Raw genomic sequence first — 27,968 nt, forward strand, 5'->3', positions numbered from 1 at the left:
AATCCATCATGATAAACCAGGGGCACTTCGAATCTGCAGCATGAGGACTCTCTGGTAACACCACCAGAAGCCCTGTCAGCTCATTAGCTTAAGTTAACAAAATAAAATTAATTAAAAGTTGATTTTTAGAGATGAGCGAGTATACTCGTCCGAGCTTGATGCTCGTTCGAGTATTAAGGTACTCGAAACGGCTCGTTGCTCGGATGAGTATTTCCCCTGCTCGAGATCGAGCATTTAATTAAAAAAACACAGTGAAGAACAATGAAGAATAGAATAAAAACAGTGAACACAGTGAACACAGGATCATTTAAGTGAAAAAGACAGTGAAGAACACAGTGAAGAATAGATTACAGATGTTCGGCACATCTGCTTACTTGTCGGAAGATACGCGCGGAACGGCAGCAGGGAGACATCAAGCAGCAGGGAGACATCAAGCAGCAGGGAGACATCAAGCAGCAGGGAGACATCAAGCAGCAGGGAGACATCAAGCAGCACGGGGGAGACATCGGGTAGCACGGGGAGACATCGGGCAGCACGGGGGAGACATCGGGCAGCACGGGGGAGACATCGGGCAGCACGGGGAGACATCGGGCAGCACGGGGGAGACATCGGGCAGCACGGGGGAGACATCGGGCAGCACGGGGGAGACATCGGGCAGCATGGGGAGACATCGGGCAGCACGGGGGAGACATCGGGCAGCACGGGGGAGACATCGGGCAGCACGGGGGAGACATCGGGCAGCACGGGGAGACATCGGGCAGCACGGGGAGACATCGGACAGCACGGGGAGACATCGGGCAGCACGGGGAGACTTCAGAGGAAGAAGAGGAGCGGATCCCGGGACAGCGTATCACCCCGACAAGTAAGCAGATGTGCCGAACATCTGTAATCTATTCTTCACTGTGTTTTTCACTGCGTATTTCACTTAAATGATCCTGTGTTCACTGTTTTTATTCTATTCTTCACTGTTCTTCACATCTGATAACTTGTCGGGAGATAATATACGCACGGAGCAGTGAAGAATAGATTGCAGATGTTTGCATACATCTGCTAACTTATCAGAAGACATTCTTTTTCAATTAAATAACACATTTCATTCCTGAACCATGGTCCCTTTGAAAAATGCTCGAGTCTCCCATTGACTTCAATGGGGCTCGTTATTCGAGACGAGCACTCGAGCATCTGGAAAAGATCGTCTCGAATAACGAGCACCCAAGCATTTTAGTGCTTGCTCATCTCTATTGATTTTAGAAAGAAGGAGCCAATGAATAACGAATATAAGAAGATTGCCAGAGTCACTGGGCCAAATTTACCAAAGCCCCTAGATTCATGAAGAACATGCATCACAAATCATGAATCTGGCGCCCCCTGCAGACTACACAGGCAAACTGCACATAGTGTAGTTTGCACTGTTCTTGATAAATGTGGCCCGCTGTGTCTGGACCTATGTGTAAGTGATTCTGGTTAATCATGCTTGATTTTGATAGGGTAAGGTTTGGGCTGGCTACCATCCACCAAACTTTTTGCAGCACCATAACCATTGGTTGGAGATTCCCAGTAACACTTATTAACCTCTCCTCTGATTCCAACTCCTCCAACAAATTTCCAAGCAGTTGTGTCTTGAATGGAGAACTGCTGTACACGTACAAGTGGATGAAGAAATCCTTTGTTTATGTTGGTTCCTTGTATAATTTTAACACTGTAGCTATGTGGTCAAAAACTAGATGTAAAACCAGCCTAGCTTATCCACATACTTTTACATGATCTCATTCTTTTACAATACTTATTTTTATGGATTCCCATGTAGCACATTCAGGGCCAGCACCAGCCCTCGGTAAACACGGGCAAGTGCCTAAGGCCCAGAGCTTCCAGTGGGGCCCACAGCACTCTTCTCACGTAGGCTGCTGGTTCTGGTGCTCTGGTGCTGGGGCAGTGCCACCGGCTTAACCCACCCCCAGAAGAAGCAAACTTATACCTTTGTGAAACGGCTGTAGGGACATATTAGGGTAAAGAGCTACTCACTGCAGGGAAAGATTTAGTGAGAAAATCCACTCACCAGCGAACTCACATCAAAGCTTGAGCTTCAACACACTTCTCACTGTGTGCAGGCAGTGTTGTGGCATATACAACAAGGAAATTCTACCGCAGAGCCTGTACTGCTCTACGGCACCGTGCCTTCAGTGTGGGCTTGCAGCACTACAGAAACCAGCATAATTCAGAAGCAGCTGAGCAGAAAAGTGCCGGGGTAGTAGATCTTCCAGCCAAGACAGCCAGAGATCAGAGGTTACAAATATAAACATGATAACAAAGCTATGAGATCTGTACAATGTGCAGCATAATATGTATATAATGGATCACACACTCCATTCTTGAGTGTTTCAGGTCAGATGCCGATGGCCCCCTGACACTGCAGGCCCCATAGCAGCTGCTATGGCTGTTATCACTGTAGTTACACCCCTGCAGGGCCATAACATTTACTGGTTTAACGACTCATAATTTATTAGGAGGAATTATAAAGGAATCAAAAAAATGTGAGGACTCCTCTTTGAGATATGTATATTACTGTATTGATGCTTTAACTAACTGCATGTGTCCTTCAAGCAGGCATTCATCAATAGTCTATCAGACATATCGGGGCACATTTACTTACCCGACCATGTCACGATCCCCAATAAAATCCTGCGCTCAGTCCGAATCCATCAGATTGTCCGGCGGCCCGCCCCCCAATTTCTGTCTGATGAAAGCCTGTGCCAAAATCTGAATGTGTTCGACACAATCCCCTTTTAAATGCGGGGCAAATCAGAAAACGTTGGAATATCCAACGTTTGTGTGGTCCGCGGACCCTTAGTAAATCAGCTCCATTGTGTTAGGACGGAAACTTTCTACAGAAAACTCTTCTTCTGCCCCAGTGTCTGAAAACCGTGCCGTTCCCTTCCCTATAATTGTACTCAGATCACAGTTTCCACGTGAGTAATAAATATCATATTTGCCAGTAATAGTAGATTCAGAGTAAAACAAGACAAGCTGTGGTATTACCAGATGTATGAGTAAGAGTGTGTGGGTCATGGCAGGAAGCTACATTTGTTATGCATATTACTACAGCTACTATCAACCAGAGGTTGACAGAATGATCCGTGTAAAACATGTAATATAGTAAAACATCAGGATCTGACACATGCGTGACCTGATAGCTGCTAGATTGATGTTTTGCATCACTGAAAAATTCACCTTCAGCGCTTCCAAAAATCCTATCCTAAGGCATTGTAAAAAAAAATCCTTTGTATACACATCCTGTCTATTGAAACTTCTCACCCCCATCCTCCACTAACAAGTTACAGATATTAATGTGACACCTCCAGCTATACAATTTTACTTTCCTATCTAATTACTTGGTATCTAGCGCCAACATCCCCACTATATGAGGAGAACATCAATCCACAAACCACTACATGCAATTCAACAATTATAATCTATAATATGTCTTAGGGTCATAATTGAAAATTTCTGGGCTTCAATCCAAAATATGTAACAGCTGCTCCACCTACCGCGTGTAATATATAACACTGGTGTCTTCTCGTCTGGCAGAGTGGCCTTGTATTACTACTGTGCCATAGTATATAAATGTCCATATCCTGCAATATCCTTTATTGAAAATCCATAGAAAATCCATAAAATGACGTGGGGATACAAAAATGGGGGGAAGACTAGAAAAAATGCAACGTTGCGACATGTTTACAACAAACAATAAGTTCTTTGTCGAGCAAGTCCCTTATGTTGTCTATCCGGTAGTGAGTTGGACGGCTCGAGAAGTCCATAACAGACCATGTGAACATGTTTCATATTAAGGTAAGTGAGCACCCCTTTTTTTAACTTTGGTGTATGTTTTTACAGTAAGTACCCCACTGCCCTAGTCTGGGGTAAGGCTTACTCCGAGTACTTGACATATTTAGACTACAATGAATGCACCTAATATTCTTCTACAGAAATCTTTGCATGTTTTGGATCCATCCGGGACCGTTGGTTGGATAAGGTGCTGCATTCGATTGAATTTTTAATTGTATACACCTATTTAGACTATATCCACAACTGTATTAGCAGAAGCTGAAAAAGCGCCCTGAAGTTTCCAATAACAGACACCCAGAAGATGGTACCCAAAAGATGACACTTCCTATAATGGGATTGGTAGGGCTTACATATTCTATCAGATGAAATAGTCCTATAAAAAGCCTCCTAATGGAGATGTGATCATATAATAAATAACCACATGTGACACAAAAACTTTCTAATTAATCAACTTATTTGCCATAAAATAAAGAGGTAGTATAACTTACACAATCCACTAGTTTTATCATTCAGCATCATCCCCTCAATTTGGCGCAGTCTACAACAAGTAATAGTAAAAATCACCTAGCTGTTGAACAAAGTCACTGAAAGCTACTGTCCGGCTAGATGTCAGATTTTACGAAGTCTTAGTAAGGACACTCAGTATGTGAAATGCTAATAAAATTAGTTAAATAAACAGATTTAACAATGTTTGTATTTTCTCATTCAAGTAGAACAGTGAAGTGGAACATTGTGCAGTCAATAAAAAAATCAAGAGACGACACAAGATCTAAAAGTCCTGCCAGTAGACTGCTGCTCATTACACAGGGTACATTAAATATTGTGCGTGCCCACGGTGCTGACTCCTATAATCTCATTCATGAAGACTGATTTTCTTCAGATATCCCTCTCGAGACAAATCAAAACATTTATGGTTTAACTCCTAGTAGCTATGGCACCTAGGAGTTTTGCCACAAAGACACCCTTAATACTGGCTGGTTTTTGCCTCTGATTCACCTGAGTGAAATGTTGCAGGTTGAGACCATCCTCACACGTTGCGCTTGAATTGTATTGAGAAACGCAGGAAGGGTGGAGCACAGCGGGGAGGAGTTTCTCTAGAACCCACATGTGATTACACTGAAACGCTAGTGATCGGGAACGAGCAACATTTTTTTTGCCAGTAAACACTGCAGAATACACTTTGCTTGTTTCCGAATGCAAGCACTTAGATCTAAATGCATCAGTGTGCAGGAGTGGCTTCTCCCTGATGGGATTGAATTTAGTTTCTAAACACAATTCAAGCACAATGTGTGGGCAGAGCCCAAAAATTACAGGTGAAACCTGTGGGGTGAAAAACTGCAGCACCAGCTCTTTTGCCTTGTGGCTGTTTGAGTACTTATAAGCAAACATGCTTGGTCCAAGGAAACTGACCCATGTGCTGATCAGATCCCACGTACCAAGCACAGTGCCGTGGATGGGAGTGACAACTTGTTAATCCATCCTGAAACAACAGTATGCAGATGCAAACTAGCCTAGACGATTCCTACAATGAAACCAATAACAGATATGGCATATTGAACACCGGTCTTAACGCCCCCAACTGGGACCAACTGGGGACTACAAGCCGGATAAAGTAAGAGGATGCAGCCACTTAGTAGATTAGTAAGTGAGCTCTACCACTCTCTGCCAGGAGATTTTGGGTTTTGTGCCGAGACTATGGTAAAAACAGGTACACCCCTGCCCCACCCTGCCACGCCCAATGGCAGAGAACCAGCAAAATCATCAGAAATGCTGGTTTTAACATGCCTTGTGCACTAGAGAACTGGAAGACAACACATGTTAGATTTTCCCCCATTGTGTTGTTTGTTGAAACATTTGTGGTCCAGCCTTATACAGCCAATAAGTGATTTCCTATGATAAACAATGAAGCTACAATTAGAAAAACCACAATTTGGCTTTTCAGGCATTCACACCCTTTGTCTTCCGTAACTTCAGAGATGAGTTGCTATATTCTGTCAAAGGAGTATAGAAAACATCTTGTCATAGAGGCCAGAACTGTACTTTAAACTTTATCCATAGCTATGGAATTTGGCCATCTGCCGATTTCTTACATTCCCACTCCATGAACTGTACTGAAATAGAAGTGGACAGATTTTCCTTATGCATCTCCCAAGTTTCAGAGTTCAGCAGAGGACAGACAAAAGACACTACCAATATTGTCCTTCATTGGTAGAAGTGATTGTGCTGTGATTTTTATGTGTCTCTCTCTGAACATCTCTTTACTATGTTACCATCTGCTGAATCCAGCAGAGCTTTGCATGTGGTAGTATTTAGCTATGTATACTGCGCCGCCAGTGACATTACATTATGAATCAGCCTGAAATCATTCATGAAAAGAGAAGCCATGGACATATGTATGGCTCACCACAGTGACTAACACACCCTTATTTAAAGGGGTTGTGGGTAATTATTAAAAAAAAATTGACTTTGTTCCCAAAACTACTGTTATTATATTCCATTGACTGCAGCATCATATGTGGCTCATGAAGATTATGTAGCTCAGTTTTTTGTTGCAGGTTATGGTAAATATGGCTGGGCAAGACATTACTACTTTGGCCACCTTGTTCCCCGCTCTGTCACGCCCACATGCGTGCATGTCCCAAAGGGTAATTGCACCAGGAATCACAACTTTTTCTTGCCTCATATGCCAAATAACTGGCACACAAGGCATAATACAACAACCCCATTGAATTCATTCCCTTTCTAATCATCTAGTTCTGTAAATATTTTTATAAAAATGGTTATTTGTATATAGAATATAATTATTCTTTTTTATATTTACAAAAAGAAACAACTGTTGTCTTACAGTGTGACAAACTACTGTTATTAATATGGGCACAAAAGCTGACCATAAAAACAAGATATTTGTCCACCGCATGCGCATTCAAGATGTACCCAATCCTGTGAGACCCCCCTGCTAACAGCCAGCACTGCAGTGGCTTATCTCCCCTTAAAATTTGGGCCACATAATAATTTTTTTTTGTTCACTTTGTTCATACTGTAGAATTGTGGCACCAACAAAATAAGTGTGCCGTAAACTCTGACATACGGAAGACAAATTGTAGGCAACAGATATGTTGTTTACAGCCCATATAAGGATACACGCAGACGGCTTTGTGCTTGCCCAGTCTGAGCGAGCACAGGATCGGGATGGGAAAGCACTCCCCACCCCTCCTCTCCCCACAGCCAGATTAGGCACCCAACTTCTGCATTGGGCGGTGACACACTCTGTGCTCACCACAACCTGACCGGAAGCAATAGACTTTGTGGCCTGATCTGGCGGCAATTGGTGAGGAGAGATCACAGCCACAATTCTGGCCATCTGAATGAACCCTAAAACTTTGTCCTGTGTACATATAGCCTAAACCTCGATGTTGAGTTCCAGTTGTTATATACATCATTTTTTAATTCTAGGTTCATAGTCAACAAATGTTACGCATTTCAAGGGAAATAGATCTAGAATGTATATTACAATTCACATCCAAAACAGGAGTTAACCTTAATGACCTAGAATGATAGGAGGTCAGGTGAGTGTGCAACTAAAGAAGATATCTTCTTCCCAGGATAGACAGAAGCAGGAAGTCGTGATGACTATGACTACTGTTTGCTCTGGTCTGTTCATGGGAGGTTTTTGGTCCCCTGCTTGTTTATTTTGGTGGGAGATTTGCCTCCAGCTGCGTTTTACCCTTCTGTTCACTAGTCATTACTTTGCTTCCATTGTCTAGTAAAGAAAACCCTTTATGAGGTGAGAAAGAAGCAATAAAGGAAGACGTGAAGTGTGATCTCATAAAATACTTATTATGGCTCCTCATGGAATCCAAAAAAGGAGAAGATTCTGTACTTTTATGTTAATTTATACAGATTATTATAAATTTAATAATGCTATTAAATAATAATAATTTACTACAATTACTGCCATTGTATTTAAAATTATAAATAACATTAAACTATTAATTTTACAAATGTCACCGATATGTCACCGATGAAAGTCACCGATATCTGACTACTTTTGCAATGGCCCCTTATTCAGCAATTGTCTGCAGATTATCTAAATTACCGTTGACTTAATCAAGACTTCTATCTCTCTGTCTGCCCATTGACATGACTGTACCTTACATTAATTTAATAGAGGAAAGGGCAATAAACTACTAATGTTCTATTCATCTCTCCATTGATTTTGTTCAAAAACTATGAAAACTAAAATTGTGGCAAAAATGCCTTGTAATGCAACGGAGCCTCCAGTGTAGATGTGAACATAGCTTAAGCCAAAGATGAATTTTAATTTTCCATACAGGATGGAGACAATCCTGACGCCAGCAGATAATCTGTATCTATGAATCATAAAGCAAATGACTCAAATCCATCTTAAAGGGAGATAAAACTTGGCAGCCCGGCCAGTGATGTGATCTCCATGTGATGTACAATTGGTTCCTCTTACTATTACACAGTCAGATCTGAAGCTCGGCATTTTCTCATAGTTTGTCGCTTTTACTTCTTTAGGATGGATGACACAGTTGTCCCTGTACAGATGCTAATTCCCCCATCCATTAGGATAACTGCAGTGTGTAAACATTCCTCTATACACGGCCCTCATTAGACACAATCAGCCTATGCTGTGATAACAACACACAGCTGCTTCCCCGCTTATTGTCCTCACTTACAGTATGTGTCCCTCGGTCTATTTTCACAAAGTTCATTGTGTATTGTGTGTGACTAATCCTGTTTTTTCAGCGGGTACACACAGCAATTAGGCGCACATATTCCACATCTTCAGCTGGCCACACACAGTACAGCCTGCTATTACCCAAATCATAAACCCATAGCATATCCCTTCAGTTACATGAAATTTATATTAATAAAGCCAGAGGGATCTCGCAATCATCTAATGTTTTTCTGAACTCTCATCCAAAGACAGTTATCAGCTTAAAGAGGTTATCCCCTTTCCTAAGCTGCTTGGCTGACTGCTGGGACCCCCAACAAGAAGGGGACCCCCAGCAATTTGGAGAACAAGGGACTCTTTTTAACTAGTGGGTGGAGTCAAGCATGTGTCTTGCTGCTCAAATCAATAGTGTGTGGGTGTCGAAAATTGCCAAACACATCACTATCTTTAACACAGTGACAGGAGTTTTGGAGATATCCGAGTGCTGTGCTCTGTAACTTCTGACCCTACCATAATACTGAGTAAATATGGTTGTCCTGCCACTATAACCATTACGGATTCGCGGATCCCCGTTATTCAGTGCTTCCTATTGGTGAGGGTCTCAGCAGTGAAACTCAATGGGGGTAATTTATTAGACCACAATTCTGGTCGTTTTTGGGGCAAAAAAACCTGTCTAAAATACATTGCACCACATTTATCAAGGCTTTTATGGCACTTTTCCTACTTGTTCGACTTGGGGGGGGGGGGGTGTATTCATGTGCAAACTACGTCAGAATTCAGGTGTAGAAAATCCCTTCATAAATGTGGGCCTTTGTTGGAACCCCCCAATGCGTTTACATCACACTCAGGCTGTGTCCACACATCCAGGTTTTCAGATGCTGTTCATGAAGCAAATACCTGATGTGGACCATACTGGAGGAGAACATATCATTGAGAAGTGCTACTACCTCCACTTTATTACTCTCCTCCTGATTTGGACATCAAAGGCTGCAGCCTGAAAACCTGAGCATGTGAACACAGCCTCATATTTTATTAACATTACGTTTACAAAATACATGTTCTTGGCTGTTATATCGTTATTATTTTTTCCCCGACGCTTTTTCTGTATTATGGCATTTTTAAGTGCAGACAATGTGCATGAAAAAGACTCATGACTGTGTTCTATCTTTTTCATGGCAATTGTTCAGTGAAAAACACATTGCACGTGTATGTATCTCAGGCCGAGTTCACACGTTGGGGCAGATTTATCAAGCGGTCTGAAGTCAGAATATTTCTAGTTGCCCATGGCAACCAATCACAGCTCAGCTTTCATTTTACCAGTGCTCATGAATATTTTAAAGGGGAGCTGTGATTGGTTGCCATGGGCAACTAGAAATATTCTGACATTCAGACAGCTTGATAAATCTGCCCCATTGTGTTTTATAACCCTAATCAGCTGAAATTGTCTTCTCCACCCTTGAAAAATGCTTTAAAAGTTGGGACTTTGATGAAAATGTTAAGGGAAACTGCTTCCCTGAAAAATGCGAAAGTTAAAATGCAAAGAGAGACGCATCACAAACCGCAATGTACTAAGAAGGGTGTGTGTATTACTAAAACGCAAAACAAAAGCAAAAACGCAACAGAGAGACAGAAGGGCCGAAAAAACATGCATTGAAATGGAAAAGGAATGGGAACAACTTTCCCAATGTGTTAAAAACGCAATATGTGAATGCAGCCTCAGACTGCAATGGGTTTTTTAAGTGATTCCATTAGACTTTTATAGGGCTTTTTTCACCCACGTAGAGAATGCTGAGATTTCCACACACATTAAAAAAACGCAAGCACAAAAAATAGGAACAAGCCCATTGAATACAATGGGAAAGAGTGCAATGTGAGTTCTGCACGTCAAAAACATGTGTGCGAAAAACGCTAGTGTGAAAGGGGCCTTATCCTGAAACCTCTCCACTTGAACACATGAACAATGTTATAGTTGGTAAAACCTTACAATCTCTGCACAACCCCGGAGAACTGGTTGTTTTTAGTTATTTAATGACATAGGTCAAGCAATATAAATATATATACACATACATACGTCCGGAAGGGAATACGAAATCTTGGTAAGTCTGCTTGAATAAATAAAACCAGAAGGCCCAAGTAAAGTCTACATGCTCTTGCCTTTTTAATTGCAGTAAGTCTCCCGAAATAGTGTTCTGTTTCAGATCAATGTCTATAAAGGTCTGAAAGCCAAATACTTTCCAAAAGAGTCCACATATGATGTAATGGAACTGAAAAAGTTGGCATTGCAGATAGGAGATAATTTAGTCATAAAACACTGAAAAAACTTAAATATATTGAAATATATATTAATATAAATAATAAAATTTTGTAAAATATGATAATATTCAAATGAATAGATACGCATCTGATCTCACCTGCTTGCGGACGCACTAGGAGTCTCTGGGGCATATTGTATTATCGGACAGGAAGGATAGTGTCAAAGCAATGGAAACCATCATATAACCCAAAGAATCTATCTCTGTAAGTAAATTGGGGTCCCTCAGAGTCCAGTGGGATGTATTGTCCAATATATTAAGTAATACATAACGATTTCCACTTCAAACGGAAACACAAGCAAAGTGTGAACAGAGCTGTACTGAAGCATTCGTTAAATAAAAGGTGACTATGTTATTTTGATAAGCACGTTAGTGGGAATAAGTCATCAGAGAATGAATGTATCCATGTCATGACATTTTCCATGTGCTAACTGGCTGCCCTTTGATTTTCCATGAGCTGGCTATATACAGCGACACCCAAATGTAGACAGACAGTGGGCCACATTTATTATGCCAGAATTCTGGCATAGACGGCACATAAAAACAGGTAGTCCCCGGGTTACGTACAAGATAGGGTCCAGAGGTTTGTTCTTAAGTTGAATTTGTATGTAAGTCGAAACTGTATATTTTATCATTGTAGATCCAGACCAAAAAAAATTTTGGCCCCAGTGACAATTGGCGTTTAAACATTTTTTGCTGTAATGGCACCAAGGATTATCATTAAAGCCTCATAACAGATATATTTCAGATGATTATTGCAATCTGGGACTATAGTAAAGCATTACAAAAACTTCAGAGGTCAGAGGGGTCTGTCTGTAACTATGAGTTGTCTGTAAGGCGTGTGTCTATAAGTAGGGGACCACCTTAACATGGTTTGCCATGTATTTATAAAGTGTCTGTACTAGTATTGTGTCACGGTTGCACTATGAAAGGGGTGTTCTGCTGCGTGCTCACATTTATGTCAGAAAGACATAGCTCATAAACACTCATTTAAGCTCAATAGTTCTAAGTACTTTTGTTGTGCAAGTCTACACACACACAGTTTTTGTCTGTGTTCTATCTGTTTCATTTTTGTGGATCACACATTGATAATTACAATAGACCCAAGCACATGAATGTGTTTTTCATAGATCCATGTGGAGACTGTAGAAAACTCAGATCAGGCCCTATTCCTTGCCATGACTAAGGACGGTATATCTGTTTGAAACATGCTGGCTGCTTTTATGGATGCCAGTGTGAAAGGGGCATTACCAGAACTTCCTGCTGTAGCTTAATTGGCTGTTACAAAGTGCCGGAGCACCTTCTCTGCTGCAATGAAATTACATCAGGCAGAGGAACGGGGGGAGTGCTGAGAGAGCAGAGGGAAGGGGGGAGACAGTGCAAGAACCTGTGAAGCTGTAGCACAGAGGGGTTCTAGTAACCCCATAGAGCCCTTTTGGCTTCTTAGCATAATTTTAAAAATAGATTTTAGAAGGAGGGAGGCCAAATATAAGAAGATTCCCACAGTCACGGTCCCTGGTTTATCATGATGGATTTTGATGGTAGATTTTCTTTAAGTATTCAGCTCGAAAAAGTGTGTAAAATTCAGTGCAAGACCCACAGAGGTTTAGTGAATTGTGCCCACATGCAAGTTTCATTTCACAACAGATTCTTCTTGCATCACTTAGTAAATCCTTCCCAATCTGGACTGGTAGTGAATGAATGAGACATAAAGGAAGAAATCTTTCACATCTGGGAAGCTAAACCTGATGTCAGAAAGGAAGCAGTTTGCCTCACATCTGGAAATTTCAGACATAAAAACTTCATTCGATTTGGCAAGAAAAGTAACATGATAGCTTTAAACACCTATTTTGTTACTCAAAATGTGGCTCTAAACACCAACCACACTTCATTGCCAAACGATGGCAGGATGTAACCTACATGTGGGGCCGTGGACAATATATGGACAAAAGGAACATTTTCTTTTTCAGCTCAGAAACTTAATTTTAAGAATTTACAGATATAAAAAATATTAACTCCTCACCCCATCTTTTTAATTTTTGCTTATTGTCGCATTTTTAGTTATAGATCACCCAATTAATGGTAATATAAGATAAACACAACATAGTAGAACATAGAATACAGGTTATAAATATCCCCACATCTATTGAAGATTTGTTTAACATTTTAAAATACAGATATTCCTTATGTGAAAGAGTAATAGTCTCGCTAAAATTAAGAACAGGTTGTGCCACTTTCAAAAGTTTGCATTGACTTGCGTTGAGCCTTTTACTTCACTGTTGAGGAATTTTGGCCCAATCTTCTTAGCAGAATTGTTTTAATTCAGGCACATTGGAGGGATTTTGGCCATGAATTGCCTGTTAAAAGATCTGTCACAGTAAAGTAATGGAATTCATGTTAGGATTCTGACTTGGCTTTGTTGAAGTCCACCTCTGAATGTGATTTGATAGTGTGGAGATATTTGTCCTTCTGCATGATCCAATTGTGGAGGAGCTTCAGGTCATGAATGTGTAGGTGGACCTGCTTGAGGCTTTGGGGCCCATGGCTGTGTGCATGAGCCCATAGAAATGAAGGTTTGACACGTGCTAACAGTAGAAAATATGGCTACCACACATCCTCATTTCCTCATCATTTGTAGGAAGCCTTAGCCAAATATTAAACAATGGTTTTTAAGTTGTTTTTAGACTGCTAGATTTAATTAACCTTGTTCTGCTTCTCTACTTGAACATCTTTTGTGACTTTTTGAGACCTTCTAGCCTCCTTCACATTGCTAGACATTGATGGTCTGACATAAGTCATGCCTGTGTGTGGCTAGTGAAACCGAACCCAATTGTCAATAAAATTTAGTTAACTTGTTGACTTCATAAATGGGCAATTACTTTATTTTTACTTGAATGAATGAAGTCATCATGAAAAACAGCACATGCATTATCTTTGTGTGATATATAAAGGAAACCTACCACCACATATTGACCCTATTAAGGTAGATCTGATGGCCGGTTCCTGTAATCTATAGTAGTACAGCCCTTTTTAGGGCTAATCGTTTAGTCGCTTACATCTTTTATAATTTTAATGGCCCTAATATGCAAATTTACTAAAGGTTCTGCGCATGCGCAGTAGCTCTGACTTAGGAGCCGAGACCACTCAGCTGCTGGCATATGCTGCGTGTAGAACCCGGCTTTGCGGACAAGATGGATTGGTAGGTGGAACACAAGAGGCTTCTGGGGTTTGGAAAAAAAAATCATAAAAGATTTGGTTGACTAAGGGATTAGCCCTTAAAAGGACTATACTACTATAGATTAGAGAACCTGTCACCGGATCTACTTTAATAGGTAGATCCTTGGTGGTAGGTTTCCTTGAACTTAGTTGACTGATCTGAAATATTTAAGTTAAAATATGCAATAATAGAAGAAATTGGAAAGGGGGCAAATATTTTACAGCTCTGACAGATGACAAACTAAGTATGACCCTCAATTTATTACTGCCTTAAAGGGCTTTTCTAGTAAAAGGATAATAACAATGAATCCATAGGATAAGTTATTAATATTAAAGCAACCAACATTCAGGATGTGACAGCATCCAAAAGCCAGAGAGCAGGAAATTCAGCTCCATTCCCAGTGCAGTGGTCAAACTGTAGCTCAGCTCTGTCACGGGTACCCCTGCGACCCATATCCCAGGTCGTAGGCGCACCAGTGTACTTCGGTGTTCCCCCACCTGTAAGTCACCTGTCCCAGCTCCCGCAGTGGTTCCCGCAATGTCCGTGCTCTGGCACATGTGTTCCCGTGTCCTGGGCTCTGTGAAATTTAAAGGTCCAGCACACCAATAGTTGCCGCTGGCCAGCTAACCATCCTGCTGAAATCCAGCGCTTCCTATGTCCCCTGCCGGATCTTTGTGCTTCCATGCCTGAGACAAAGCTGTATTCCAAGCCCTCTGCGATTATCCTGATTTACCGTTTGTTTCAGTTCCTGGCTCCGATTCCGTGCTGCCTGCCCTGACCTACTGCTACGTCCCCGACTCTGATCCTGTGCTGCCTGTCTCGACCTCCTGCCTGTCCCCAACCACGGGTTTGCCTTGCGTTTCTGAACTACACCTTGGCGGACAAAGTCGCGCCTGTGGAACGACCTGGTTTGTGGCGGGCTCTGGTGAAAACCGGGTACCACTTAGACTCCGGTCTCAGGAGTCAGATTACGTCATCGTTCGCGGTGGTACAGAGGATCCATTACCACCGATCCTGACAGTAGGATTTGGCCATGGATCCCACCGAGGTTCTGCAACCTGTTCTGGCAGATCTTCCCACCATCGTGGCTCAGCAAACCCAGCAAGCTGTCGGCGAAACCCTGGGTCGGGCGGATAGAAAGCTAGCGTCCCGTTATGTGAATTTGTGATATGCGCATTTTTTATGGATTTTTGTGAGTATGATGAATTGGAATAAATTTTAACCTTGTTGGAACGTACCACACCATCTGCCTGCATATTTTCTTCCAGTTACAATATAATAAAGGAGGAGAATGAGAGTGCGATGGTGCTAGTCTGAATGGTGACATACTTTCAGCAGGAGAAATTGAAGATTGGTGCTGTTCATCGAAATTTTAAGATAAAATAAGAGGGAGAAGAAGAATCCTTGGAGCTCCGGTCATAGTGAAAATCTTTTTCTCTATTTTGTGAAAGTCTCTACTATGCTACAGCAGCTATAGTCACAATGATTTCTTACCCTATAGCATTCAATTCTGCATCTAAGTCTGTCAGCAGGCAATAAGCGGTTTGAGCAGCTTTCCAGATGGACGGGTGACCAAATTATGCTTATTAGTGATCCACATTGGGACTCTAGAATAATAGAGAATACAGCGGCTGCATAGGAAGTACAGGTGAAGCTTGGCACATACAGCATGGAGCATGCATTAAGGCGTCGTTTGCAAAATCAGGTTGTTGGCAGATTATTACTATTACTTAAAGATCAATGTGTGCTGGAGATTGCTTTTTGTATCAATACAAACTGTACAAGTGTTGCTAAGACAAGCGAATAAAATTGATTTGCATCCAACTCCAGATATGCACTTTATTCTGAATCATCAAACACCATGGGGCACATTTACTTACCCGGTCCAGTCGCGATCCAACGGCGGGTTCTCCGACGCTGATTCGGGTTCTGCCGGGATTCACTAAGGTCCGTGCGCCGATATTCACCAGGTGTCGCTCCTGCACCGAGGTCCGCCGAAGTTCACCTGCTTTTTTCTGGTGTATGTGAGTGCTTGATCTTGCGACACAAATGGCTTTTTAAATTCTGCGGTTTTTCCGAATCCTTCCGGTTGTCCGGTGGCCACGCCCCCCCATTTCTGTCGTGCAAAAGTCGGCGCGATTGCGCCAAAAATCGATCGCGTGCGCCACAATCCCGTGAAATACAGTGCAAAGCGGAAATATTCTGGAAAAACCCGACGGATTCGCGGCTGCGGACCCTTAGTAAATGTGCCCCTATATGTCATAAATTAAGAGTCTTGTAAATCCTGATCAATTAATTTATTTGGTTTCTACAAAATGCACAATTTCAAAAATGCATTCTGGGAGATGTATCAATCTATCGGAGTGGGCTTGCTATACTCTGTGCTTGTTCAAACCCGAAAGAGGGCATGATAAAGAGCAACTCTATGCAAGGAAGGACCTGGTGTAGAATCGCCAATGGGCAAAACAGTCCGTGAAAAACAGATCTGACTTGGACAGAGTGACATTAACGGAGTGGTTGCATGGTCCATTAAAATAAAGGATGTGGGCATTGATCCGTTAAAAGGAATAGTATTTATAGCAGCCACGTGATGTCCATTCAAAAACATTTTCACTGTCGTGTGCATCTGCCCTAACAGATGTGTTAAATGTCTATTGATTTAAATGGATTTTTTGATGGTTTCCGTTTATGTCCATTTGCACCAGGTTCCTTAGGCTTCTGTTATTATTTTTTTATTAAAAATGTAAACATTTTTATAATTTATGAAGCAAAAAGAAAACAAATGGTATTTTAGAGGACTAAATGGGGTTATTTACCAATTTCCAGGATAATTACAGTAATATTGGTTAGGACCTAATAGATTTGGACGCAAAATCAATCTTATGAAAAATTTCAGCAAATGATTGTTTTATCATAAACCATTATCACCTTCAGATCATGTTTATACATTATTAAAATAACTTTTTCGGTGTAATGAAACTCTTTCTGAGTTTGCTGCAATTCTTCACTATTAAATCACCACTAATACTGCCATAATATATGAAACATCTTAAAACAAATCTACCACCAGGATGAAGGATTGTAAACCAAGCACACTGACATACTGATGTATGCCCCCTCTGGCAGAATGCACTCTTCTTTTAGCTCCTTATAACATTGTTTTAACAAAAAAACTAGCATAAGGAACTACAATAAGAGAAGATATTGCCAGAGGGGGCACACACTAGCGTGTCAGTGTGCTTGGTTTACAATCCTTCATCCTGGTGATAGATTTCATTTAATAAATCTTTTATCGCTATAGTAGTTCATTAACAATACGTGTTAATTGTAGCAATGGAGAGCACCGGGATCTGCATTCAATTAGCCTTCTGGTGGTGTAATCAATACTACCCCATATATTAATAATGAATGGACTGATCTCAGCCACAAGAGCGGCCTTTGTAGAGGTCTTATTCATGTCACTCGCGTCAGAGTTAAAAAGACCATTGTGAATTTTCGATTTGAGCTCTACAGCTGGAAATTGTTGGCCAGAATCTGCTCACTGCAGGGATCCTTGCCATTTATTCAAGGATCTTTTACATTTCACAATGCAGTTTTCCTTCCTTTGCAATGAATGGCATCGGTAAATAGAAGGAAATAGATTCAGCAGGAATTCTGGCCTATTGAAAGGAAGTCTTTCTCCACAAAAGATATAAGCATAGGAACTGAAAAAAGTCATCTAAGATATAACGGCACATACTGCGTAGAGAAAGCTGCAGCCATCAAAGCAGTACAAGTAGTTATGCCATGTGGTGCGGGGAAATTACAATATAGAGACCAAAGAAAATTGGGACCCATATAGGTACACATTTTGTAGAATATTGTGTATAATAATAATTTACCATCATTTTGCTTCTAGCTGCATTCAGATGGTAATGTCAGACTCCTGCAAAACTGAATGGACGTGCAGTTATCTATCAAACATATCCATGACTACAGGGCTAACTACGTTAGTTACTGGATCTTGCCATGGAAAGTGCTTCACCTGTCCTAAAAGTTGGCTCTTAAAGAATACTTTCAGTTTACCTCTCATTTTTCCCAGTTCACAGACTTTGAGACAGGAAACCATGGTCATTTTGATAAACTACCTATCATCTTGTGTAGGCAGGAAGATACATACAGCAAGAAGGCTTCAAACTACCAGACAGATAAGTGAATTTGTTATGTATTGTAATATATGTGTAAGTCTGGGGGGCAGGATATTAGGTAATTTATCGATATCCAAAAAAATGCAATGAGGCAGCACTCCAGTAAGTATAAAGGTGGATCGGGTGTGTTGGAGGTGTGCACCCACCATTGGACTTGATCCATTATACTCGCTGTGCTGCTCCACAATCGGACTGTTAGGTAATTTACCAATATACATCATGTATACTACAAATACTATCTATTTATAGTTCTGCTCCGCTTTCTTGATATGTTAAGTGAAGCCTCCTGTCTTTTACCTCATGAGCCAGACATTCCTGTCCATAAAATGGCCGCAGATGGCGGGTCATGTAAGGGCCCTGCCAGGACCTTAATCTTTTATTTCTGAATACTATCATAAGGTCTTGGCAGGGCGATTGTTATTGGACAGATAAAATCACATGACCTTCCATCTGCAGCCATTTTATGGACAGGGATGTCTGGCTCATGAGGTAAAATACAGGAGGCTTCACTTAACATATCAAGAAAGCGGTGAAGAACTATTAATAGATGTATAATTATTAAATTACCTGGTATCCTGCCCCCCACACTTTACAAAAAACATGAGGTAAAGTGGCCAATCTCTTTAAGCAGTGACCACAACCACAAGCAACTCCCACAGTTTCCTTGCCCACCATCCAGAAACAGGTGGCACCTTCCCTATACACCCCCTGCCCTGGACATTTGATGGCACTCCACCTCTGCGTGTCCTGTCATTGGAGAAAGAAACTGTTTTTTTTTGTTTTGCAGTGAATGCACCAAATAACAGCACATGGCAGTGACCCATAATCAGAAATTGAATAAAAAATGGCAGCCCCTCGCTTCGCGCATAGAGGCTTCTTAGTTCTCAATGGAGGCCAGATGAAGTGAAAGACCTGTGTGTGACATTATTATGACATGACCCTTAGTGCATGTTCATGTCCTGTACCCAGGGAAGGAGGGGTTCAGCTGGAGTCAAAGGTTGGCAAAAGAGGACACTGACACTTTCCCACCATCTTCGATGCTCCTGCAAGTCTATGAGGGATATATTGTGCAGAAAAGTCAAACATTCTCTGTTAGGAATTCTGGGAAACTATACGCTTAGAACTCTTTCCAGGTGGAAAAGGAAAAAATATATGTGTGTTATACAAATATTTCAGTAGACACCCCAAGTGTAAGCAAAAAGACAGGCTAAAAATCAACATATAGCAACCTTACAATATGCCATGAACATACCTGGGCACATTTGATAAGGGTCCGCGTACCGCATTTCCGTCGGGTTTCCCAACTATTAAACAGCATTTAACAGGGGTTTTTGGCGCACAAAATTGGATTTTGGTGATATCGCGCAGACTTTCATGCAAAACAAATCAGGGGGCAGGCCGCAAGAGTCACAAGCCATGCACTTACATGCACCAGGAAGAAGAAGGTGAACTCCGGCGGACTCAGCGGGGAAGCGACACATGCAGGATATCGGGCGCACAATCTTGGTGAATCGCGCCGGACTTCATCCTCGTCGGACAGTCCGGATCGGGTCCGGAACGTGCCCCACTGTCACTAAACCAAGCATCACAAGAATACTGCACTACATTAACAAAAAATTCATAGGTCAATTAAGGTTTTTTTTTTCCAAGTTGCTAGAACTGCTTCCATAGGTCCCTGTTTCCCCCCCCATTTTTTACATTCATAGGTAAAAGACTGGAAATGAGCATGCCGTGGTTTGTGTGTTTCTACAAATATTTCACAACTATGTGAAATCCGATTTCTGTGAGAGTTCTGTGACCTATGTCATGACCCCCATAGAAGTGATGTTATGACTTCTCGACAGTAATTGTGTCCCAACTTGAGATGGTTAATCTGGACACAAAGAAAGTGACCTCAGAGGATATGTACTGGTCCCCCAAGATACATATACTGATACGATATATAGCACAATAAACAGAGGCAGGAAAACACTGCACAGCAATGACAAATGACCAGCAAGAGTAGCTGATAAAAACAACTTATCTGTATCCATATATGGACAGACCGGCACACTGACTTTTTTTTTTGGTTGAAAAAGTCAAACTGTAAAACTGTTGTTATTTTAAGAAAGTTATCCAACCATGATAATAATTTATTGTAACTTTATAGGTTCAACAGGTCAGGTCAGTTAAAGGTTCAATGTTTTTTAACTTTATAAATGACCACCATTCCCTCAGAGCCAGTAAACATTTATATATTAAATATACTAATATCTACCTGGGAATCTGGAGCTTATTTGTCTATGTGACCAAGAAACTGCTTAGCAACATATACAAAGTATGTAGAAATCTAACAGGCCGCTTACTTCATCATTTACATCAGGTCATGGAAGAGACGGAGAGGGATTGTGTAATCCGTGCAGGAAAATCTGAACTGATAATCACTATGGCTATGCTCTTGTTTGTTTGTACATCCTCTTACCACTTAATTTCTGAATGATTGGTTTGTACTTCATGGATCATAGGGGGCTGTTTGCTTAAGGTATTGTGCACCTACAGCTGGTTTATAAGGAGTTCACCTTTTATTACTTCCATCTTTTGAGAACTGTGCACAATGTTTCCCCAAACCACTCTCAGAGTCAAAGCAACTGTTTCTGTACCTTTTTATATGATTTGTGCAAAATTCAGTAAAGTTTTGAGCAAATGTTTGTCATGCTGGTCAAAGACATTCTTGCTAGCTCCATTGTCTACGCTTCGCTTGCTATAAATCTGTTCTTCTGGTTTCCTATATTTTGCTCTGATTTTATACAATCTTTTTTGTATGTGATTCTCTGCATTATATTCTATCTCATTTGTGACCTGGATTGTTTATTGTGTTTATCGGTTTGTTTGTCTTGTTTCGTGTATGCACTTTGATGCAGGCAGAGACTTTCTTCCTGGTTGACGGGTATCACCTAGGATATGCAGTGGCAAGCAGGCAGGGCTGTTGGGGGACTGGAGTTTTAGGGTCATGTTTGTTGAGTCCAGTACCAAACAAAAGCCATTTATCCTAGAACCTTGAAAACCGTAAAGAAATCAAAAGTTAAAAACACCATAGACCATATTCTATAAGCATCCTTGAAGAATGGATGCCACATGGATGAAAATCAGTCATGTGAATAAAGTATTCTAAGGTCAATCTTAAAGGAACTTAGTCAACCATCTAAGGTCTGGAGTCATGTGAGCAATTTCAGATGAATCTTTCTGCTCACCCCTCCAGGTGTAATTGCCAAATAAGCAGTTCTTTATTATTCGAAAAATCCTCTTGGTGACATGATAGCTCAGACGCCTCTCTGCTTTTTTCTCTCCTATTGAGGGTCTCTACTAAGGATCACTGTAATGGGTAAACTTTGTATTGTATTAGGCATGATCTCCCCTAGTATATAGCAGAGCTTTACTGCCTTACAGGTGCAGTACGGAAAACACAATGGATTTGAAATTGATGAATTATTATAGCAACAAGAGGATTATTGGATGGGTTATCTTGATGGGTAGATGTTTTCTATACAAAATATGTACGGCACATTTTGGAACGTAAACTGCATGCTTAGACATATGAGTAGAATAATATAAGATTGGGATCAGAAACCTTTGTTCTGAAACTGCAACGTCTATGGCTGGACAAGTATGCATGCTAGGAGTTGTAGTTTTATATCACCTTGTGTGTAGTGTGCTGCTGAGCACCAATGCAGTTTCCATTTTTGAAGTATGCCTCCTTTAGTCATTAATAGAGATGAGCGGACCTAACTTTCCCGTTCGGGTTCGGCCATATTTTTGGATATTACCAGAACACCAAAATGAACAGCTTGGTTTTGAGGTAGCAACCACCCAGCTTTCTTCTTGCTATATTGTTATTACCTAAACATCTGCTTGAAGAAATCATCCCAGTGTTGAATGTTGTGAATGTTTTGAGAAAGACTAAAAATATAGTGCAATCCTCATTCTCACTCCATTTGTCACATGCAAATGCATTGCTGATTTACATTTAACCTCAAATGTTCCTAATGATGAGAAGTCATTAATCACAGCCTCGTACCAAAGTGATAATGAAAATTAACACACATGGCACAGTGTAATGTCGCACTTAGATGTTAGGAGTCAAAGCTCCAATGGAATGGAGAGTTGCTACATTTTAGTGAAAGTGTTATATTTCTGGAATGTTTTATAACCCTTTATGTGCTACAAAAGCCACAAACAGAACTTCTAAGAGGTGAATACTATTATTATACTAATATTATATAAGATTATACTAGATTTATCTCTTTCATTGCTTTTCTATGCTCTGTGGTCTTGACGATGTCTAGCCATAGCATTGTGGGGCACATTTACTAAGGTGCCTGTGCCAGTTTTCTGACTGACTATGCATGTTCTTTTCAGTGCAAACTGCTTGCACATGTATTTAAGAAGTGTACGGCTGCGTTATGTGAGACTTAATAATTATCATCCCCCGAAGAGCTAAAATGGTCCACAGACTCGCTTAGAGTCTGTCTGCATCAATGCTTGTCTATTACACCCAATGGAGCAGCAGTCAGTAGTCTACATCTGTAACATGAAATGAAATCCTCAAAGATGTAAGACCCAGTTCACATCTCATTTAGATATTCAGTTATTGTGAGACAAAAGCAGATGTCGCTGAATACAAAGAACAAGTGAATGTCTTTCCAGCGACTCTACAGAAGTAAGCTATAACAGAAAGACTTGCACCCATTCCACCATTCATAGTTTCGGCTCAAAATAAATGATGAACATAACCGAAGACATAACACAGATCTGAAGTCAGCTATTCCTCTGAAATTGGTCGGATGAGGTGATTATAATCGAATCATAGAAAACTAGGGATTCAAAAGGGTGATGTTTCTTTAACCTGGTTATTGTTTCTGCTCCTACACAGTGTTAAAATGTTGACTTTGAAATAGCTTCATGGAGGAGCAAAAATTTCCTGGTGAATTTGTCTACAATTACAAAATGTGAAGAAAATGACTGTATTCCAAAAACTTGTACAAGTAAAACATGGTGGAGCTGCCATTAACTTGTTGTGGCCAGTTGCTCATCCTTATTCATAATGGTTATTTCCAGATGCCAGAAATTATACATATAGGCTAGATAAATACTGTATGCATATTAAAGGGACTTTCCCACGAAATAAAGTTAGGCCCTATCCATGGGATAGGACCTAACTTGCTGATCAGTGGGGGTCTCAGTGCGTTCCATTAAACTCTATGGAGCTGAGGGAGAGCACAGCGCTCGGCAATTTCTGTAGCTCCATGAAGATTACATCTGGAGTGACGGACCCCTCGTTCTCGCGATCTGTGGGGGGGTCTCAGCAGAGAGACGCCCACTGATCAGTAAGTTAGGCCCTATCCTGTGGATAGGGCCTTACTTTAGTTTGTGGGAAAATCCCTTTAATGTCAATCTTTGTAGTGCAAGAGATGAAAAATGTAGCTGCAAGAGCCATCTGATTTCTCAGCAGGAGATTCTGTAGCATTTTCTCTATATGTGAACTTAGCCATAGAGTAGAAATTCCTTGTTAAATGTGAGAGTCTAAGGCCAAAGACAAACAACCGTGCTTCTGACCAACTACAAAGCAGAGTGCTGTTCGGTGCTGCTTTTTGGAAGGAAGAAGGAACCTCTGCTCCTCACTGTAATTACCATCGTCGGTCAATGAAATCCGGCCAGCACATGGGTCGTTTTCATGGACAATGGTCATGTGCCATCACGCAAAGTCTTACTTCACAACTGTGGAGGATACTATGTTTAAAATCATGGACAAAAAAGTCCTGCAAGTACGACTTCCTTATCCAGGAAAATAGCTCTCTGATAAAAGCCCAATAGAACCCATTGAAGTATTCTGGGAAAATGTGAATCTAGCGTTCTTACCTATTCATTCTTCATCCTGCTGGGACATTTTCAGTATATTCATTTCTAATACATAATAAAACCTTTTCATGAAATTAAACGTGAGTCACCAGCTGTTCATACAGTAGCTCCTCTGTAGAGCATTGAAGACGGTTGCTCTTGTAGAATAGCTCTCTACCAAATTTAAGATATTGACATGACTGTTACGTAGATACTGTAGACCTAATACCCCGATTTACACCCTATTTAGCCACAAGCTGTGTTGTCGTAACATGATGAGACATTCATACAATTATTTCCCATATACAGTGACATTGTAAATGTTTATGGTCGTATTGTTATTGCTGTACCTTCGGGCTCTTGTGTTTGATTGCTTTATATTTCAGAGCAGCAAAGCAATTGAACACATGCTGTGAAATCGTACATGTATCCTGTGGTTATAAACAGCAGTTTTGGGTTTTGCTAGATGAGCTTCTGCTTCATGTGAATCTTCCAGACACATGGATATACTCACAAAGGAACAGAAAGCCTTCTACTTTTCATTGCCGGGGGCTTTGAAGTCTCTTTTGCTTTTGGCATGTTTTAAGTGAATGTGAATTGTAAGCGGAGGGCTTTAATGCTTAGCAAACATCTCCTGAGCTCCATTCAAGCCCAGACTGCTCTGTGGTACAGATCTTTCTGAACGGCAAACATCTCCGCTGTAGCCCACAATGGGGAATCAATTATGTCTTCAGATATAGGATTCTCCCCCACTAACCCAAGTCGCCCAGACATGACTTATATTTATCACGCTATGTTATATTGACACTATTAAAACAATAGACTAGAACCACATCATGTATCAGATATTTCAGGGTGTCAAAAATGTCTCATTCAAGATAATTTGCTGAATTGTTTTGTCTGTCAAGTTGTCATTGGCTAGAAATCAATCTCTAGTTATGGGGAGATCTACTGATAGTGCCCAGTTCTACAATCACTGCTACTGACATTCAGTAGAATGAAGAACGTCAAGGTTGTGATTTGTGTCTGTAAGTATACATTAGCAAATTTCACATGAAAAAGGCAATAGAAAAATATGATATACAACTAAAATCAGCAAGACTGAAGGCAGCTTTACCTGTGGCTAAACACCTGGTGACATCTGTCATTAGGACCCTCAAGGAACATAACATTTGACTAACCTAAGGCCGTACTTTTCATGCCTACACCAGCAAATTGAAATATATTATGGCTATTTATAGCTGAGTTTTTAAAGAATCTTTGTAAAAAAAAACACAAAAAATGCACCAATCCCAATATACATTAGACATTCTGAAATATCTAACTTTTAAGAACCATCATAAAAGTCTAAAAAAAAGTTCTTTAAAAATGCCAAACAGCAAGGTGTAGGAAACCAAGTTAAGGATTAAATACAGTATTATGCTAAAGACATCAAACCTTGATCAGCCAAAGCAGGAGGACAGGCCAACTATCTAATATGTATGATATGGATGGCCCAGACATATCTGGTATATGTCATGGTCAGAGAAGATTGGGCGTAATAATTTTTTATCATGACCGATCCTCTGCCCCCAGAGATGGTATAGTGAAAATGCACGGGTACCTCGAGTTACTGCAGCTGAGAACTTTTTGAGACTATTTAGGTTTACTACATTAAATATACTGTGTGCCCTCCCGGTCCTTATGGATTTTAACTTGGAAAACTGTTTTCATGAATTTAGAGTTTTGTATTCTCAATAGTGCAGTTTCTTATAAAAATGAGAAATTTTCTAGACATCAGATTTATTGCAATGTGCCATTCAAGGGTTTACAGAACTCCATGAGTGAGACACATAGAGTGTCCCTATTCTCACATCAGTTTCAGATTTCCTTGTTCACTGAAGTGTGAATGGCTGCTGCCAGTAACAGATCACATGAAGCAGGCTGGCGGTATCACACGATGCCAAATATAAGCATTTTATGAGAAGCTGTCAAACTAGCGGTCAGGGATAGTAAATCTGTCAATAGAGGTATAGTCTGTCATTTCTATCCTATCACAATGAATTCAGATGATAATGTACTATAAACTCAAATGTACAGATCAACAGCTTCTGTCCGCATACGTTCCATACATTCCAAAATATGTTATATCATAACATATAAGCAAATACAAATAACAGTCTAAACAACAACAAAAACACATCTAATAATAAAAAGAGATCCTAAATATTTGTCTCTTGTTACATTTCTATGTGATACGAAAACTGTCAACCTGCGATGAGTTACCGGACAACAGGTATATGCATAACAATACATTATGTATAGGAGAGAGAGTATGTAGACAAAATATAGAAAAAAATATAATATATAATATTGAAACAACACATAAAATCTTACTCTTATTATGATATATATACATAATGTGGGTGTGTGATATCTTCTTCATGCCTAGCTGGTGATGTGTAACTTGGCACACTGTTTCTCAATCCATCACTGCACTTTCTAATAAACTATTATAATACTGGACTTATATCGGAGGAGCGTGATTATCCCAGATCGCCTCCTTCCAGCCCCCTCCTAAAAGTAAAACGTGGACTTACTGTGAGAAGGCGCAGCTTGCACTTTTCTCTGACAGTACCGCCGGCTAGTGTGAACTTAGGATCCAAAACCGGTGACTAGGAGCCCAGGGGTGATTGCTAGTCAGCAGCAGGGCAGCCCACATCTCAGCAGCTTCAGTGGAGGGGATGGGGGTTCCTATGAAGCTGAGCACAGCAGGCACTTTGCAATCTTCCTTCTAACTGATTCTTTGTAACATTCCCTCTATGTGTGAAGTTAGGAGCCGAGTGAGAAGTTGGTGAGTGGGTCCTGAATGGAGGCTGGAGTGCATCATTCTAAGTGTCTGTCTTCAGGAGGAGCTTGGTAAGGATCCCCCACCCCTCTCACCACTCTCTGTGTCCCCTCATGTCTCCCTCTCCTCCCCAAATCCATCAGCTCCTTCTCCACACCCATCATACTCCCCCACCTCCTGTATAGCAGCACCTCCTCCCCTCTCCTTCTCCAGGGATCCTTCTGAACAACGACCCCTCTGTTAGCTTTGTCTCAGAGCAGCACCAAGTGTTCACTAGCAGTCATTTCTTTCTGTCACCGGTTTCTTCATCTTCAGCGTGCTCCTCTCACAAATGAGTATTTACTGCTGTCCCCACAGTCTTGTTAAAGTAAGGGCTCCCTGCAATAAATAGCATCCATGCGTTGCTGCGCCGCTTCCTTGCAGTCTCACATCTGCCTCATGATTGACCAATAAATCAGCTAAGTTGTTGCACCCTGTAGCTAACAGACTGTACACCTAAAAAAGCACCTACAGTAGCTCTTTCAGCAGCAGGACCAATTTTCACCTCCTATGATTTTACTGTATGTGCATAGGCTGACACTGCTAAAACACTGCAATACATTAGTATTGCAGAGTATTATCATGAACAAGCAAACAGATGATTGCTTGTTCATTTCCCATGGTGGGACTTATAAAAAAGGGACATTTTATTCAATAAAAAATAAATTAATAAATCAATAAAAATGTCCAAGTCCCTCCTTCCCTTCTGCGCCTCGCCGTGCGCCCATAAAACAAGTAACGGCCAGATGTAGGTACATGGGAGAAATTGCATATCTAATTGTATGGCGGGTTTTCTATTTTTATCTTTTGGAAATGTGTAAATTTCAGGGTTAAATGAACGTATAACCGACAAAATTTCACCATTCTAAATTTCATCTCCATTTTGATTCGATTACTATGAAGATCTGAAGGGGTTAACAATCTTCCTAAAAGCTGTTTCTGATAGCTTGAGGGGTGCAGATTTGAAAAT

At 40.8% G+C, this 27,968-nt stretch overlaps 1 protein-coding gene across 2 annotated transcripts in view; it reads right to left on the reverse strand.

The window, feature by feature from the left end:
- Positions 1-27,057, reverse strand: part of CHST3 (carbohydrate sulfotransferase 3) — a 74,318-nt gene extending 47,261 nt beyond the window's left edge. For both annotated transcript variants that reach the window (XM_072131345.1, XM_072131346.1), the window contains exon 1: positions 26,712-27,057. The gene's annotated coding sequence lies outside the window, so the exon portion shown is untranslated. The remainder of the gene's footprint in view (positions 1-26,711) is intronic.
- Between the last annotated feature and the right edge of the window lie 911 nt (positions 27,058-27,968).

This window comes from Engystomops pustulosus, chromosome 11, assembly GCF_040894005.1.
Source record: "Engystomops pustulosus chromosome 11, aEngPut4.maternal, whole genome shotgun sequence".
In the NCBI taxonomy this organism is placed as follows: domain Eukaryota; kingdom Metazoa; phylum Chordata; class Amphibia; order Anura; family Leptodactylidae; genus Engystomops; species Engystomops pustulosus.